Here is a 14,983-nt window from a genome sequence, read left to right on the forward strand (position 1 = left end):
TCTTGGCAGTGAGTGAGGGAAAGGTTGGAGGGGTGTAGATTGGTGATGGTGGGTTGTGGAATGAGAGAGAGTTGATGAGGGATGGTGGTGGCTTGCATGGTGTGCATGCATGGAGGTGTGCTTGAGGGCATGCATGGTGAGAGGTTGGTGGGTTGGAGTTGAGGTGGCCGAGAGTGATAAGAGAGAGAGAGAAGGTTGAGGATTAAAAGTGCATGCAGGGTATGGGGTTGCATGGTGGGATGAGAGGGAAGTGAAGGTTGGTGCATACATGAGGAGGGAAATGAGGGTGGTATGGTGTTAGAGTTGGCTAGTGAGAGAGATAACCGAAATGGTTGATGAGGTTGAGGGATGATAGAGAGGGGTGTTGATGGGGTTTAATTTGAGTGGTTGATGAGATGGTTGTGAGGTGGTGGGTTTGGAAGAGATGGATGAGTTGCCGAGTGTGAGCTTGCATGGATGAGGTTGGTTTGGTTAGTTGTGGGTGCATGGTGGTGTGCCGAGGGTGGAGTGTTGTGTAGTGGTGTGCATGGTGAGGGTGGTGAAAGCATGGTGGGCATGGGGTGAATGAAGGTGATGGTGGGTTTGTGGAGGAGAGGGAAGATTGGTTGTGTGGTGAGAGAAAGAAGAATATGGAGGTTGGGTTGTATGGTGGGTTGATGAGAGAGAAGTTGGGGTTGGTTTGGTTTGTATGTTGAGATGGAGTTCGCGCACTTGAAGCTTGGTCTTCTAGTGCTCAAAATCTGGGCAGTGAGTTAGGTTAAGAAGCTTGGGCACTCGGAATGGGGTTGGGATTGCTCGAGAGTAAGGCAGAGAGTTGGGGTCTTTGGGTGAGAGAAGTTTGAGCACTCGAAGTTTAACTTGGAGTGCTCAAAGCCTGGACAATGAGCTCAACTGATGAGTGGATTTGAGTGCAAGCTTTATGAGGGCATTTGAAGATCGATCAAGCTTTGCATGCAGTGGGCTTGAGTGTTGGGTAGGAGGAGTTCGGATGAATGAAGCTTGGGGGGAAAACTGGAGCACTCAAAGCTTGCATGAGGATTAAAGCAATGCATGAATGCAATGCAATGATGCCTTAATGCAACATGTGAACCTGAACTCTAACATTTCTTAACCATTTCATGCAATGCAAGATGTTGAACCTGAACTTAATACAATGCAAGTTCCTTTGCATGCATGAATAAACTGTGCATCATGTTGGCATCAAAGCTGCATGCATTATGATTATGATTATGATAAAAATATGTATATATATATAGATTTGATTATTGATTATTTATTTTATTTTATTTTATTTTATTATTTTTTTTTAAATCTTGCAACTACTCTCTAATGCATGAAAGAATTTAATACTTTTGAAACTTTTTGCAATTTTCTAATGCATGGAAAAATTGCCAACTTTCAGAACATCACACAAAGCATGGGTGGATGTAAGAAAATTTTCAAACCTTTACAACATCACACAATGCATGAATGAAATTTCTGGAGAAAATTTTAAACTTGCAAATTCATTCCATTCCAATGCATGGGAAATTTTGAAAGTTTTGTTTTGAAACATTGCAATTTTTCAACTTTTTAATCATCTCAAATGCATGAAGAATTTTGAGAAAATTTTCAAACTTTTCATTAAAAATGAGAAAATATGCACATGAGTCGCATTTGAAAAATCTAATGAAATTGCTAGAAAGCGATGGAGACTTCCGGGAATGAAAATTAGAGTTGAGAAGGTCTAAGAAAAATCAAATTTTTGGCTTTTCTAAACCGTTTCCCAGAAAATTTGCAAGGCACGAGCAATTTCAAAGAGAAGGAAGATTAGAAATTGAAAGAATTGCTTCCCTTGAGTTGCTAAATTTAATGTCGATAGCTAGACAAAGCTAGAGCAGGCACTAATCCTCATAAATTGGATCCGTCAAGAGGACTTCCTCAACTTTTCGGGTTAGGATTGTGCCGTCAATGCAAGGCTTAAGCCGTTGGCCATTTACCTTGAAGAGTGATCCACTTGCAGGATCACGAAGTTCGATTGCTCCATGAGGAAAGACGGTAGTGACAATGTATGGACCATCCCATCTTGACCGGAGTATACCGGGAAAGAGTTTCAAGCGGGAATTGAAAAGCCAAACCTTTTGTCCGGGGGCGAAAGACTTCTTGACGATGTGTTTGTCATGGAAAGCTTTAGTCTTTGCCTTGTAGATTTTTGCGCTTTCATACGCGTCATTACGCAATTCCTCAAGTTCATTTAATTGCAACGCCCGATTAGAGCTGGCTTGTTTGAGATCAAAATTGAACCTTTTTATGGCCCAATAAGCACGGTGCTCTAATTCTACTGGGAGATGACATGCTTTGCCAAAGACAAGTCGATATGGTGACATGCCAATGGGTGTCTTATAAGCTGTCCGGTAAGCCCAAAGCGCATCGTTTAGCCTTAATGTCCAATCTTTGCGGTCCGGTCTAACCGTTTTTTCCAAAATGTGCTTAATCTCCCGGTTAGAAATCTCTACTTGACCACTCGTTTGAGGGTGGTAAGGTGTAGCAACCTTATGAATGACGGAATACTTAGCAAGGACGGATTTTAGATAACGATTTCGGAAATGAGATCCGCCATCACTAATGATTGCTCGGGGCGTACCAAAACGACTAAAGATGTGAGACTGAATGAAATGGATCACGACTTTATGATCATCGGTTTTGGTAGCCTCGGCTTCAACCCATTTAGACACATAATCCACCGCAACAAGGATGTACTCATAGCCATAAGAAGATGGAAATGGTCCCATGAAGTCAATCCCCCACACATCAAAAATTTCAACAATTAAAATGTTAGTGAGGGCCATCATGTCTCTTCGGGACATGGATCCAAGTTTTTGACATCGTTCACACGATTTGCAAAAATTGTATGCATCTCGAAACAAGGTAGGCCAAAAGAATCCGCTTTGAAGAACTTTGTTAACGGTCTTTTTGGCACTAAAATGGCCTCCACAAGCAAGAGTATGGCAAAAATTTAGAATGCTTGTGGCCTCGGTTTCAGGAATGCATCGCCGGATGATTTGGTCCGGGCAATACATAAATAGTTCCGGATCTTCCCAAAAGAAATGCTTGACTTGGGAGAAAAACCGGTCCCTCTCTTGTTTGGACCAATGAGTTGGAATTTTGCCAACCGCAAGATAATTAACAATATCCGCAAACCATAGAAGAGTAGAATGTGAAACTTGAAGAAGTTGCTCATCCGGAAAGGAATCACGGATGGCAACGAATTCTGAAGATTTCTCAATAAGTAAGCGAGAGAGATGATCAGCGACAACATTGTCGGTCCCTTTTTTGTCCCGGATTTCAATGTCAAACTCTTGAAGTAAGAGGATCCATCGAATTAAACGGGGTTTTGTCTCTTTTTTCGCTAACAAATGCCTAAGAGCGGCATGATCCGAAAAGAGAATGACCTTGGAGCCAAGAAGATAAGAGCGAAATTTATCCAAGGCGTACACCACAGCTAGCAATTCTTTTTCAGTGGTGGTGTAGTTCAATTGGGCATCGCAGAGAGTTTTGCTAGCATAATAAATGACATGCGGAAGTTTATCCACACGTTGGCCCAAAACCGCCCCTAATGCATAGTCGGATGCATCACACATGATCTCAAAGGGAAGAGACCAATTAGGGGGTTTCATGATTGGGGCGGATGAGAGGAGAGTGCGAAGTTTGATGAAAGCTTCCATGCAAGCGTCATCAAAATTGAACGGAACATCCTTGGCTAATAGATTACACAAGGGCCGTGAGATTTTACTAAAATCTTTGATGAAGCGACGATAGAATCCGGCATGGCCAAGAAAAGAACGAATTTGACGGACTGAATTCGGAGGAGGAAGATTAGAGATTAACTCAACTTTTGCCTTGTCTACCTCGATTCCCCGCTTAGAAATGACATGTCCTAAAACAATGCCTTCTTGGATCATGAAGTGGCTTTTCTCCCAACTTAGAATGAGATTCGTCTCTTTGCATCTTTGGAGCACAAGAGATAAATTTTTGAGACACGAGTCAAAGGAGGAGCCAAATACGGAAAAATCGTCCATGAAAACTTTCAAGAACTTTTCAACCATATCGGAGAATATGGACATCATGCACCTTTGGAACGTTACCGGCGTATTGCATAGACCAAAAGGCATGCGTTGATAGGCAAAAGTACCAAAGGGACATGTGAATGTTGTTTTCTCTTGATCTTAGGGGGCGATTGCCACTTGGTTATAGCCGGAATAACCATCAAGAAAACAATAGAAGCTTTGGCCGGCTAACCTTTCTAGGATTTGATCAATAAATGGGAGTGGGAAATGATCCTTCCTAGTTCATGAATTGAGTTTCCGATAGTCAATGCACACACGCCACCCGGTGGTGGTTCGTTGTGGCACGAGCTCACCCGCTGAATTTTCAACAACGGTGAGACCGGATTTCTTGGGGACAACTTGTGTGGGGCTCACCCACTTGCTATCAGAGATAGGGTAGATGATTCCCGCATCTAGCAATTTGATCACCTCTTTCATAACCACTTCCTTCATATTTGGATTTAACCGGCGCTGGACCTCTCTAGTAGGCTTTGCGTCATCCTCCATATGAATGCGGTGCATACAAATAGAGGGGTCAATTCCTTTCAAATCTACCACTGTCCAACTAATAGTTTCTTTATGCTCTTGGAGCACCGCTAAAAGGTTGGTCTCTTGGTCTTTTTGAAGGTCCGAGGCAATGATGACCGGAAGGGTTTGCTTTGGACCAAGGAACACATACTTGAGATGGGCCGGGAGCGGCTTAAGCTCAAGTTGTGGCGGAGATAGCAATGATGGGACCGGAGGAGTGGTGGAAAGTTGGGGAAGTGGTTCTTTTGGAATTTTCCAAGGAGGTACATCCATGACAGCATTAATATCAAGCAAGGAATTGACTTCTTGAATGGCTTGATCAACATCAAAGTTTGAGAAGTCAAAATGGGACATGCAAGTTTCAAGAGGATCTTTGCTTAAAATGAAGGGGAGAGATTCTTCGACCACTTCATTAATGACATCCACAAGAAAACAATCATCCTCATTGGAGGGATGTTGAGTTGCATGAAAGATGTGGAGTTTGACTTGCATGTTTCCAAAAGCAATGTCCATCACCCCGGTTCGGCAATTAATTGATGCATTAGCCGTGGCTAAAAATGGCCTACCAAGGATCACGGGAATGTGCTTTTTTGGGTCATGGACCGGTTCCGTATCAAGAATCACAAAATCTACCGAGAAGTAGAATTTGTCCACTTTGATGATAACGTCCTCGAGAATACCTCGTGGATGCTTGACCGATCTATCGACAAGTTGCAAAACCACGGAAGTCAGCTTAAGATCTCCCAAACCAAGTTGTAGGTAGACTGAATATGGAATTAAATTCACACTAGCTCCTAAGTCAAAGAGGGCCCTCTCGATTTTACTGTCACCAATGACGCAAGAGATTGTGGGGGCACCCGGATCCTTATACTTCGGAGGAGTACTGTGCTGAATGATAGCACTAACATTTTCAGTCAACCTCACTTTTTTTGGCAAATGATTTTTAGAAGTGCGCTTTTGAGTGCACAAATCTTTGAGAAATTTTGCATAGGGAGGGATTTGCTTGATAGCATCCAAGAGGGGCAAGTTAATCTTCACTTGCTTAAAAACTTCCCACATGTCTTGAATTTTACAATTCTTGTTCCCAAAATGTGTCGACTCTTGAAGACGTTGAGGAAACGGAGCTTTTGGCTCATAAGTAGTTTCCACATTTGGGGTGACATGTGTGGGATTTCTGTGAATGGTATTTGGACAAGAATTTGGATTAGAAGAGCTTGAATTTGGATTTTTCAAAGGAGGGTTTTTCTCACTTGTGTCTCTATCAACCTTGTTGTCAACCACTCTACCACTCCGAAGGGTGGTGATAGCTTGAACTTGTTCATGAGTCAGCCCACTCGGAGGAGGGGTTTCATCAATCACATGCATTCCTCTAGGATTTTCAAAAGGTTGAGAGGGAAGCTTGCCCTTGTCCTTTTGAAGCAATTGATTCACCGAGTTAGCTATTTGGCCCACTTGATTTTCGAGATTAGCTATGGATTGAGTATAAGAGTGAACCATTTGGAGAGTAGGCTGCAAGGATGTTAAGAGTTGCTTGTTGGCATCCATTATTTGCTTATTTAATGATTCCATCATTTGCTTGTTTGTAGCTACTATCTCGTCAGTTGGACACACAGGAGGTTGATTGGAGACATTTGGATTGTAAGGAGGATGGTAGCTTGAAGAGGCTTGGAAAGGTCTATCTTGATATTGAGAAGAGGGCTGATTTTGCCTCCCTTGGTTTTGGAATTGGGAATTTTGTGGGGCTTGTTGCCGCCACGAGAAATTTGGATGATCTCGCCAACCCGGATTGTAGGTGTTGGAATATGGATTATTCCCGGGCCGCGAGAACATGGCATTAGCTTGCTCTTGGTTGGAATTGGGAAATTGCTCCGGTGTGGGGCAATCTTCCGAGAGATGGAATGAACTAGTATATGAAGCACAAACTGAACTTGCCGAATTTTTAGACAATGAAGGAGGAAGATGTGGTGCCATCAATTGGTAGAATTTATGAGTGATGGCATCCACTTGAGATGATTCCTCCCTTATTGATTTTGGTTGACAAGGGTTGGTGTTCTTTGCAATGGTTGCTGTCGGAGCCCTACGAGAATTATGTTGAAGTGAATTTTCGCTTAAATTCTCAAGTAGGGTCCAAGCCTCATCCGCATTCTTGGACATGAACATCCCACCATGAGAAGAATCAACCATGAATCTATGGGTTTCGGTCAAGCCGGCATAGAAAGATTGCACTAATTACCATTTTGGGATCAAATGATGAGGACATTTTCGAAGAAGATCTTGTAGTCTTTCCCAAGTCTCATGGAGTTGTTCTCCATCAACTTGAGAAAAACTTAGAATGGAATGCCTCATTTGGGTTGTTTTACTCATCGAATAATACTTCTTAAGGAATTCTTGTTGCAATTGAGCCCAAGAAGTAATGGAATTGGGAGCGAGGGAGTTCAACCAATATTTTGCCCTATCCTTTAGGGAGAATGGGAAAAGATGGAGATGAAGTGCATTGTCCGGAAAACCTCTCAACCAGATGGTCGAACAGATTTCAAGGAACTCATCAAGATGCTTATATGGATCTTCATTATCAAAGCCATGAAATGATGGAAGCATTTGGATGGTACTTGATTTGATCTCATATTGAACTGCATCGATGTTTGGCATTACTATGCAAGAAGGAGAAGCATAGGTGGTAGGAATGAAATGATCTCTAAGAGTCATTAGTCCTACATTAGGAATTTCAGCCCTTTTATTCCCCGGATTTCCTACGTTATCCCCTATTGTATTGAATTCAGTTTCAAGATCCCTTGTAAGAGTGGGTTCCCTAAGGTTCCGTCTAAGAGTTCTTTCAAGTGAATTTATATCAATAGGCGAGTCAAGTGTGGGTAGAGATAGTGACCTACGGCCAAACATCAACAATTCACAACAACATCATCACAACAAATCTTTATCATCAACTCCACATACGATGTTCCCTTTTTCCTCAATTATCAAGACAGAAAATAAATGGCCATGACAAGGACCGATGCTTGTACACGAAATTAAACAAGATAATAGCCTCTACAAGGGCTTCACAACTAAATTAACAACTTCTAAAATTAACACATGTATTGTATCTATAAGTTAAAACTAGAAGTCAAGAGACTTACCTGGGGTCCTCTAGACTCACAATTTGCTAGCATTCCCACGGCGAGCTTCGAGTCCCTAGGATCTCACTTAAAACTTAAAGATGATTAAAACACACAAGGAATATTCACAAAACACGATATTAACAATCAAACTAAAATTAACCCTAGAACTTTGGTCGCTAAACCGTATGCAAGTCCCCGGCAACGGCGCCAAAAATTGATCGGTTGATCAACTATACATCAACCTTCGCAATAGCATGAATCATTGTAAAATAGGGCTATTGGTCGGGTAAGTCGAACCACTGGGACTGCACTAATCTATGGCAACCTAAGTGTCTAGAGTCATTTTAGAGTGATAAGGGGTGTTCATAGAGGGTTTGTTTTGTTTGTCACTAAACTACAAATTCAGAATGCATAAAACAATAAATTGAAGGAGATTAAAAGAGAAGATTTAGAGAAGGAAGTCTAGGGAAGTGAATCCACTCCAAACCTCTACACAAGCTAATTATATGATTGATTTGGGGAATTAATATAGAAATGACCTTGATATATAATAATACATGACTACTTTAATATCTTCAAGAAATTCAATTAATTAAAGAGTAAGAACAACCTATCAAAGCTTCACATGGTTGAGTTACCTAAACTAAGATGCAACCCTAGACATGCTCACTAAGCTAGAGATTGTCAAACAATTAATCAATTGGTGGAAGCACATGATATCAAGTCACAAGATTAACTCATCAAAAGAAATTCTTAAGCTATGGATTAACAAACTACTCAAAACCATGCCATTAAAACCATTCCATAATCTTAGTTCCATTGTCACTATGAAACTATAAGCCATACAACTATGAGATTAAATAATCTAAGACAAGAGTATGTAAATCAACATAGTCATTTAAACATTCAAAATCTTCATTACAATTTGTAACATGCTCTAGACCATGGAACTAGCCAAATATACATTTCATTCCCCAAAATAAATCAAAAACTAGACATGCTTACAAGGTAGAGCTTCATCACCTCCCTAGATGGAGGTTTAGTTACCCATTGATGCACTAGATGAAGGAGGAAGTAAAGCCTTGACCTCCATTTTCGAGCTCCCCTCTTCTATCTCCAAGAACACACCTTTCTTGCTCTCTTCTCTCTCCTCTATCTTGCAAAAATTCAAGGATAATCCTTTTGTGTGGTCCTTCCTCTCTCTTATCAAACTCAAGTCAAGGCCCTCTCTCCTCCAAGGAACACCTCCAACCACTTCATAAAGAAGGAAGATGGCATTGAGGAAACCAATGTGCAAGTGGCTGAAATTGAGCCAGTTCTGAGTGCAATCTACCTGATTTTCGAGCACTCGAAGAGTGGTCTCGAGCACTCTAAATTAGTGTAATGTGCAACATGCTCTTCTTGCTCAGCACTGACCTACTTTGGTAAAACTGCTATAACTTTGTACCCCAAATTCCGAATGATGATCTGTTTGAAGATTTGGAGAGCTGATTCAGGGCTTTAAAAACTTCATGTTTTGATGAAGACCCAATTCTCAAGTCTGATTGGTCGAAAATGGGGAGAAAGGCAGTACTTCAGTGCTGCCAGGCAGTTCTGCGCACCTCTGTTAAGAAGATCATAACTCTCTGCTCCGAACTCCGAATGATGAACCGCTTGAAGATTTGGAAAGCCGATTCAGAGCTCTAAATCTTTCATGTTATGATAGAAGTCCAGTTCTTGAGTTTACTAGGTCGAAAATGGCAACAAAAGTCAGGTTCTACTGCTGCCAGAAATTCAGAATTGGCACCCTTTTTGTTCAAAATTCCACAAGGCATCATTTTTGCTTCCTTTTTGCACTTTAACCTGAAAATACACAAAAACATGTAAATGGAGTTAATCTACATAAAATAATCAATTAATGGACTTTGTTAATGTAATTTAGGGCGCTTGAATATACAGTATTCAGCGCTTATCACCTTAAGCTACAATGGCACATTAAATGTCAAATATATAATGTGTATACCAACAAGCCATACTGTAACGGCCCTGGTTTTCAAGCCAATGCGTCATGTGATGAACCGAAGATTGACTTGATAGCGGATCCAGATGCGGAAGCAAAAAAATAAGACAATAGTCTCCCAAGGCACAACACACCTCTAAGACACTTGATGACCTTCCATGAGGTCGTGGAACTCAATGAGAAATGACGCGGAAGCAAACGATCAAAAAAAAAAACAATTAAGCCCAAGGGGCAAAATAGTCATTTTACATAGAAATGATGTCATCATTCCCGAAACACATTTGTGACTTCATAGGAAGTCACGAAACTCAAAAGAAAGTAGCGGAAGCGGAAAGCAAGAAAAACTGGACAAAAATAGCCCTAAGGGCAAAATAGTTATTTTTAAAAATATGGATTCGGGTGCCACAAAGCACACTGCTAGAAAGATAACAAAAAACTAATCAAGATGGACTCAAGAATTGCATGATTTGGAGTCCGGACGAAGGAGAAATGGTATGACGAAGAAAAATGAGCACTTAAGGCTAAAAGGGTAAACTGATAATTATCCAAGAAGATCCGGGTGCAACAGAGCACACCGTTGGAAAGACAGCAAAAAAATAATCAAGTTCAAAAAGAAGTTCACTTGATTTGGAGTCCGGACGAAGGAGAACGAGCAAAAAGAAAAATCGACGTCATGACATCAAGACGGGGCACCACGACCACCCCACGAGCATCCCACGAGTATCCTAACAAGCACCATGACATGTTAGGGGAAAAAAAGATTCAGCCAGAACTGAGAGCCGAAACGAGGTCCGAAACAAAATTTTCTAGAAAAACACGAAAAAGAAACCACCCCTAAAATCGAGTTTTCTACCCGACCATGCAAAAGGAAAAAAAAAAAAAAATACATTGAAAAATCCCCAAAATGCCCCTAGATCAGAAGAGGTTAAGAGGGCAAAAGTTACTACAGTAACTGTCCACATCTGAGAGCAAAAACGGACTATCAAACGAATTTTTCTGGAAAAATATGAAGAAGAAATCCCTCCTGAAATAAAATTTTCTACCCGGCTACATGGGAGAAAATGAAAAAAACATACTGTGAAATGGCCAAAATGGCCCTAGATCATACAAGGCTTAAAAACTCAAAAAATAAAACTTTGCACCAAGTATGCATTTGACCCTAAATGCATTTCTAGGTTGAAATGAATGTGCATGCAAGTGTAATAAATGATTCTAAGCACGTGGAAATGGTTCGCGGCTCCCAAGAAACACCGACTCAAAATTCGACCCCCCGACGGCCAAAAATGATAATTTAAACACAGAATCAGAATTTTGAAAACTAAAAATATGACATGTGATGAGAGCTGAAAAGTGCGCGTTTAAACCCCTTAAGCTTAGGTATTCTAGAACCTTTATCTATCTTATTTTCCCGTTTTACATTGATTTCGTGTTATTTCCATTTTCAGGTATTTATCCCTAAAATAAGCTAACTCAGCCAAATAAGAGCAGAAATGAAGCAATTCTGGGATGAATCAAAGAAAGGAGCAAAGTAGAGCAAAAGGAAGCAAAAGGTAGAATTTCAGCAACTTTGATCGATCTCAATAAAAGTTCGATCGATCCAACTTTCATCGATCTCAACACTTCAAGATGGATCTAAGCCATGTTTGTTCCTATTCAAAAATCTCAAAGTTCGATCGATCCAACTTCATTCTCTGATTGATCGAACTATCTTGTCCTTATCCAAATGATTGATATTATCCAACTGTACCACCTTACCAACCACTTTTGTCCTTTTCCCAAAAATATCTTCAAAATATATCAGATTTGTTTTTGTCCAAAAAGGTACCGCCATAGAGGATTGATCCAGCTTCAGTTCGATAGATCTCAGCCATGTTCGATCGATCCAAGGTCAAGGTTCGATCGATCGAACTTCCTCCAGTGCAAAAAAGTTAAATTGCCAGCTCATACAAAGTTGTCCTCTATCCAATCATTAGGAGAATATTGGAGTGCGTGCCAGATCATTTTGGGGTGTCACCTAATCTACCAAAAAGGAAGATTTGACCAACTTTTGAGGGGGGATTCACACACAACCATAGGAGGAGATTTTAAGAGAATTCTTAGTAAGGAAGAAAAGGAAAGGAGGAGGCTAGAGACACCATTGGAGGCTCTTCATCAACCAAGGAGCAGATTTCTTATATGGAGTTTGCCCTTAAGGGTTGGAAGACATCATCCACGAGTGGCTAGACATCCTCTTGGGGCTAGAGTTAGCCCTAAGCATGTTTTCTACATCTTGATTTATGTATTTTTGACGAGATTTGTATTGTGATACATGTTTTGACACTTTATTATATATAGATCTTGTTTATTCAATGATTTATATGGTTTAATACTTCTAATTGATCATTTCATTCTATCCATATGTCTATGTATGCTAGAATAGATTTTCATGTGTTTATCTCCATTTCTTGTGTTGTTAATGCATGTCTTTGTGTATTAATGCTATAGATCTAGAGATTGTTAAAACATAGTTCTTAATGGAATGCTCTTGTGATTTACTTGATGGTTCATACTCATTTCTTGATAGATTGTGCCTCTCCCTTAGTTTAATTAGTTTAATTTCATGTCATTAGCTTAGTTGTAATGTAGTTGTTAAATGGGAGGACAATCCATGCTTGTTGTTTGATGTTTCATGCTTTTGAATGCAAGTAGCATATGTCTCTAACCTTGTGATGTGCTTGGATTGCGAGCTTAATGAAAGGATTAATGGCTTAGTTTGATATATTGTGCTTTTCACTATGTTGCTTAGACAATATATGTTTAATTGGTCATCCTTACTAGTTGAAACAACCAAACACACACACACAAATATTGCAACATATATCTTCCCCTCATTAATCATTCATTAAAGGTGTAGAAAAGTATGCTTAGTGATGATCTCTAAACCCCAAGATCTCTCTATCTCTTTTATTCTCTTTATTGCATTATTGTTTACTTTAGTTTAAATTGCATCTAGTGTAATTTAACCAACCAACCACTATTTTGATCATTCGACCTACTAACCCTAATCTTGATTCCTTAACCTAGTACGACCCACCAATCCCTTGGGATGATCCCTACTTGCCTAAACTATATTTTTAGTGAAAGGTAGTAGTGGCAATTTCTAAATGTAAAACTTGGCCACATTCATCATAGCTCTACACCACTATCCTTTAGGTGGTATCACAAACTGTGGGGTTCGGGGTTGACGACCCGAGCCACACCAAGTTTTTGGCGTCATTACCGGGGATTGATTGAAGGCAACGTCGTATTTGTGGAATCAATTAGGAATTAGAACTCTTTTGATCGTGTCTTTACTTTATTTTCATTTTCATTTTGATTACTCATTGTGTTTGTTCTTGTTTGACTAGGAGTATTGAGTTAGGAAGCAAGCAAAGGAGCATTCAAGCAAAGGAGCTAAGCAAGCAAGGAAAAAGGCTAAAATCATAAAAAAATTGCTAAGCTAAAAGCTAAAAATTTTTGGAGTTGAAGTGCTAAAGGACCTTTGTGAGCTTTTCCTTACTCAACCATTAGTTAAATCGTCGGCCCGCGTGGAGGCTTGTATTTCAATTCTTAGATAAATCGTGAGCCCACGTGGAGGCATTTTATTGTTCTTTGCATATTTTTGAAAGCATGGGAGTATAGGACCATTGCAGGTGGAGGAAGTTTGTTGATTATTGATTTGTTGTGAAGGTGAAGTGTTTGTCATTATTGCTTATTGTGTTGCATAGTGCATGCATAGTCGTAGATCATTGAGACCCACTCTTGTCCTTTAAAATTTTCATCTTGAATCCATTGTTCGAAACCCTAGGGGAAGAGGAGGTTCTAGTCAATCCATTTCATCAATGGAAGGACACAATGAGGACCATGTGGAGGACCTTGGTCACATAGACCAACAAGGCATCCTCCACCCCAGTGTGCATCATGATAACATGCAAGTACCATTAAGCATGCCAAGGCCATTCGTTCATCCACCACAACAACAAGACTGAGTTCCATTGGGAATGCCAAGACCAATCTATGCTCCACCACTTCCCATCATTCGAGGAAATCAAGGTGCCCATGTTGCACCTCCAATTGCTAATCCACCTCTTTCTTTAAGCGATCAATATGTGCCTAATGAATACAATGCACCCACATGCATTCAATTACCACCATTTAGAGTACACCACTATAAGATCAAACCACAAACCATTCAAATGCTTCCTAACTATCATGGACTTCCAAATGAAGAACCTTACAAGCATTTGGATGAGTTTCTTGAAGTATGTTCCACCATTAGATATGCGGACATGCCGGAAGAGGTCTTAAGGCTTAAACTTTTTCCATTCACCCTCAAAGACAAGGCAAAATATTGGTTTAACAATCTTAGGCCTTTTTCAATAACTTCCTGGGCAGAAATGCAACAAGAGTTCTTGAAAAAGTACTATCCGGTTTCTAAGACCAATGCCATGAGAACTTCAATTAAGGAATTTTCACATGGGGATGGGGAAACATTTCATGAGGCATGGGAATGCTTTAATGAATTGCTTAGGAAGTGTCCACATCATGACATGCCCAAATGGCAATAAGTTTAATATTTCTTTAAGAGCTTATCGGATAATTACAAGGGCATGGTTGATGTTTCCATGGGTGGCTCTTACATTGATAGGCATGAGGATGACGTGTGGCGTCTTTATGAGAGCATGAGTGAGAATTCTTTACATCAAACTTTATCTTCGAAGAATGGTAGAAATTCTAGTGGTAGGAAGAGTGTTGGCTTACATCAAGTCGACCACTCCAATGAAATTGCCGCCGAGATGAAATCATTATCTCAAAGGTTTGACCAATTCTTGATCAACCAAAACTCGACAAATCAAGTATCTTCCTTCCCTAACCATTCTCATTATGCATCTAATGAGACATGTATGACTTGTTCAAGTGTTTTACATTCTACTTCCAATTGTACCCATGGACATGTGCAAAGTGAGCATTGTGAACAAGTCAATGCAACTTTTGTTAATCAAGGGAACAATCCTTATGGCAATCACTATAATCCTAGTTGGAGAAATCACCCGAACTTCTCTTGGAAAAGCCAAGGGGAGGGCTCAAACCCTTCCCAAGGTGGTTTTCAAGGAAAGTACATTCCACCTTCAATGCAGGGCCAAGGTTTCCAAGGTTTTAGATCATCATATCAATCACAAGGAAACCAATTTTTAAATTCTCATTTTCCTAATCAATCATATTCTCAAGGATATGTT

At 40.2% G+C, this 14,983-nt stretch overlaps 1 pseudogene; it reads right to left on the bottom strand.

Moving 5' to 3' along the window:
- Positions 1–14,199: 14,199 nt before the first annotated feature.
- On the bottom strand, positions 14,200–14,298 carry LOC132305671 (small nucleolar RNA R71; annotated as a pseudogene).
- Between the last annotated feature and the right edge of the window lie 685 nt (positions 14,299–14,983).

The sequence above is a fragment of the Cornus florida genome, unplaced genomic scaffold, assembly GCF_030987335.1.
Source record: "Cornus florida cultivar Cherokee Brave unplaced genomic scaffold, ASM3098733v1 CherokeeBrave_3.0.0_Hap2_Chr04, whole genome shotgun sequence".
Lineage (NCBI taxonomy): Eukaryota > Viridiplantae > Streptophyta > Magnoliopsida > Cornales > Cornaceae > Cornus > Cornus florida.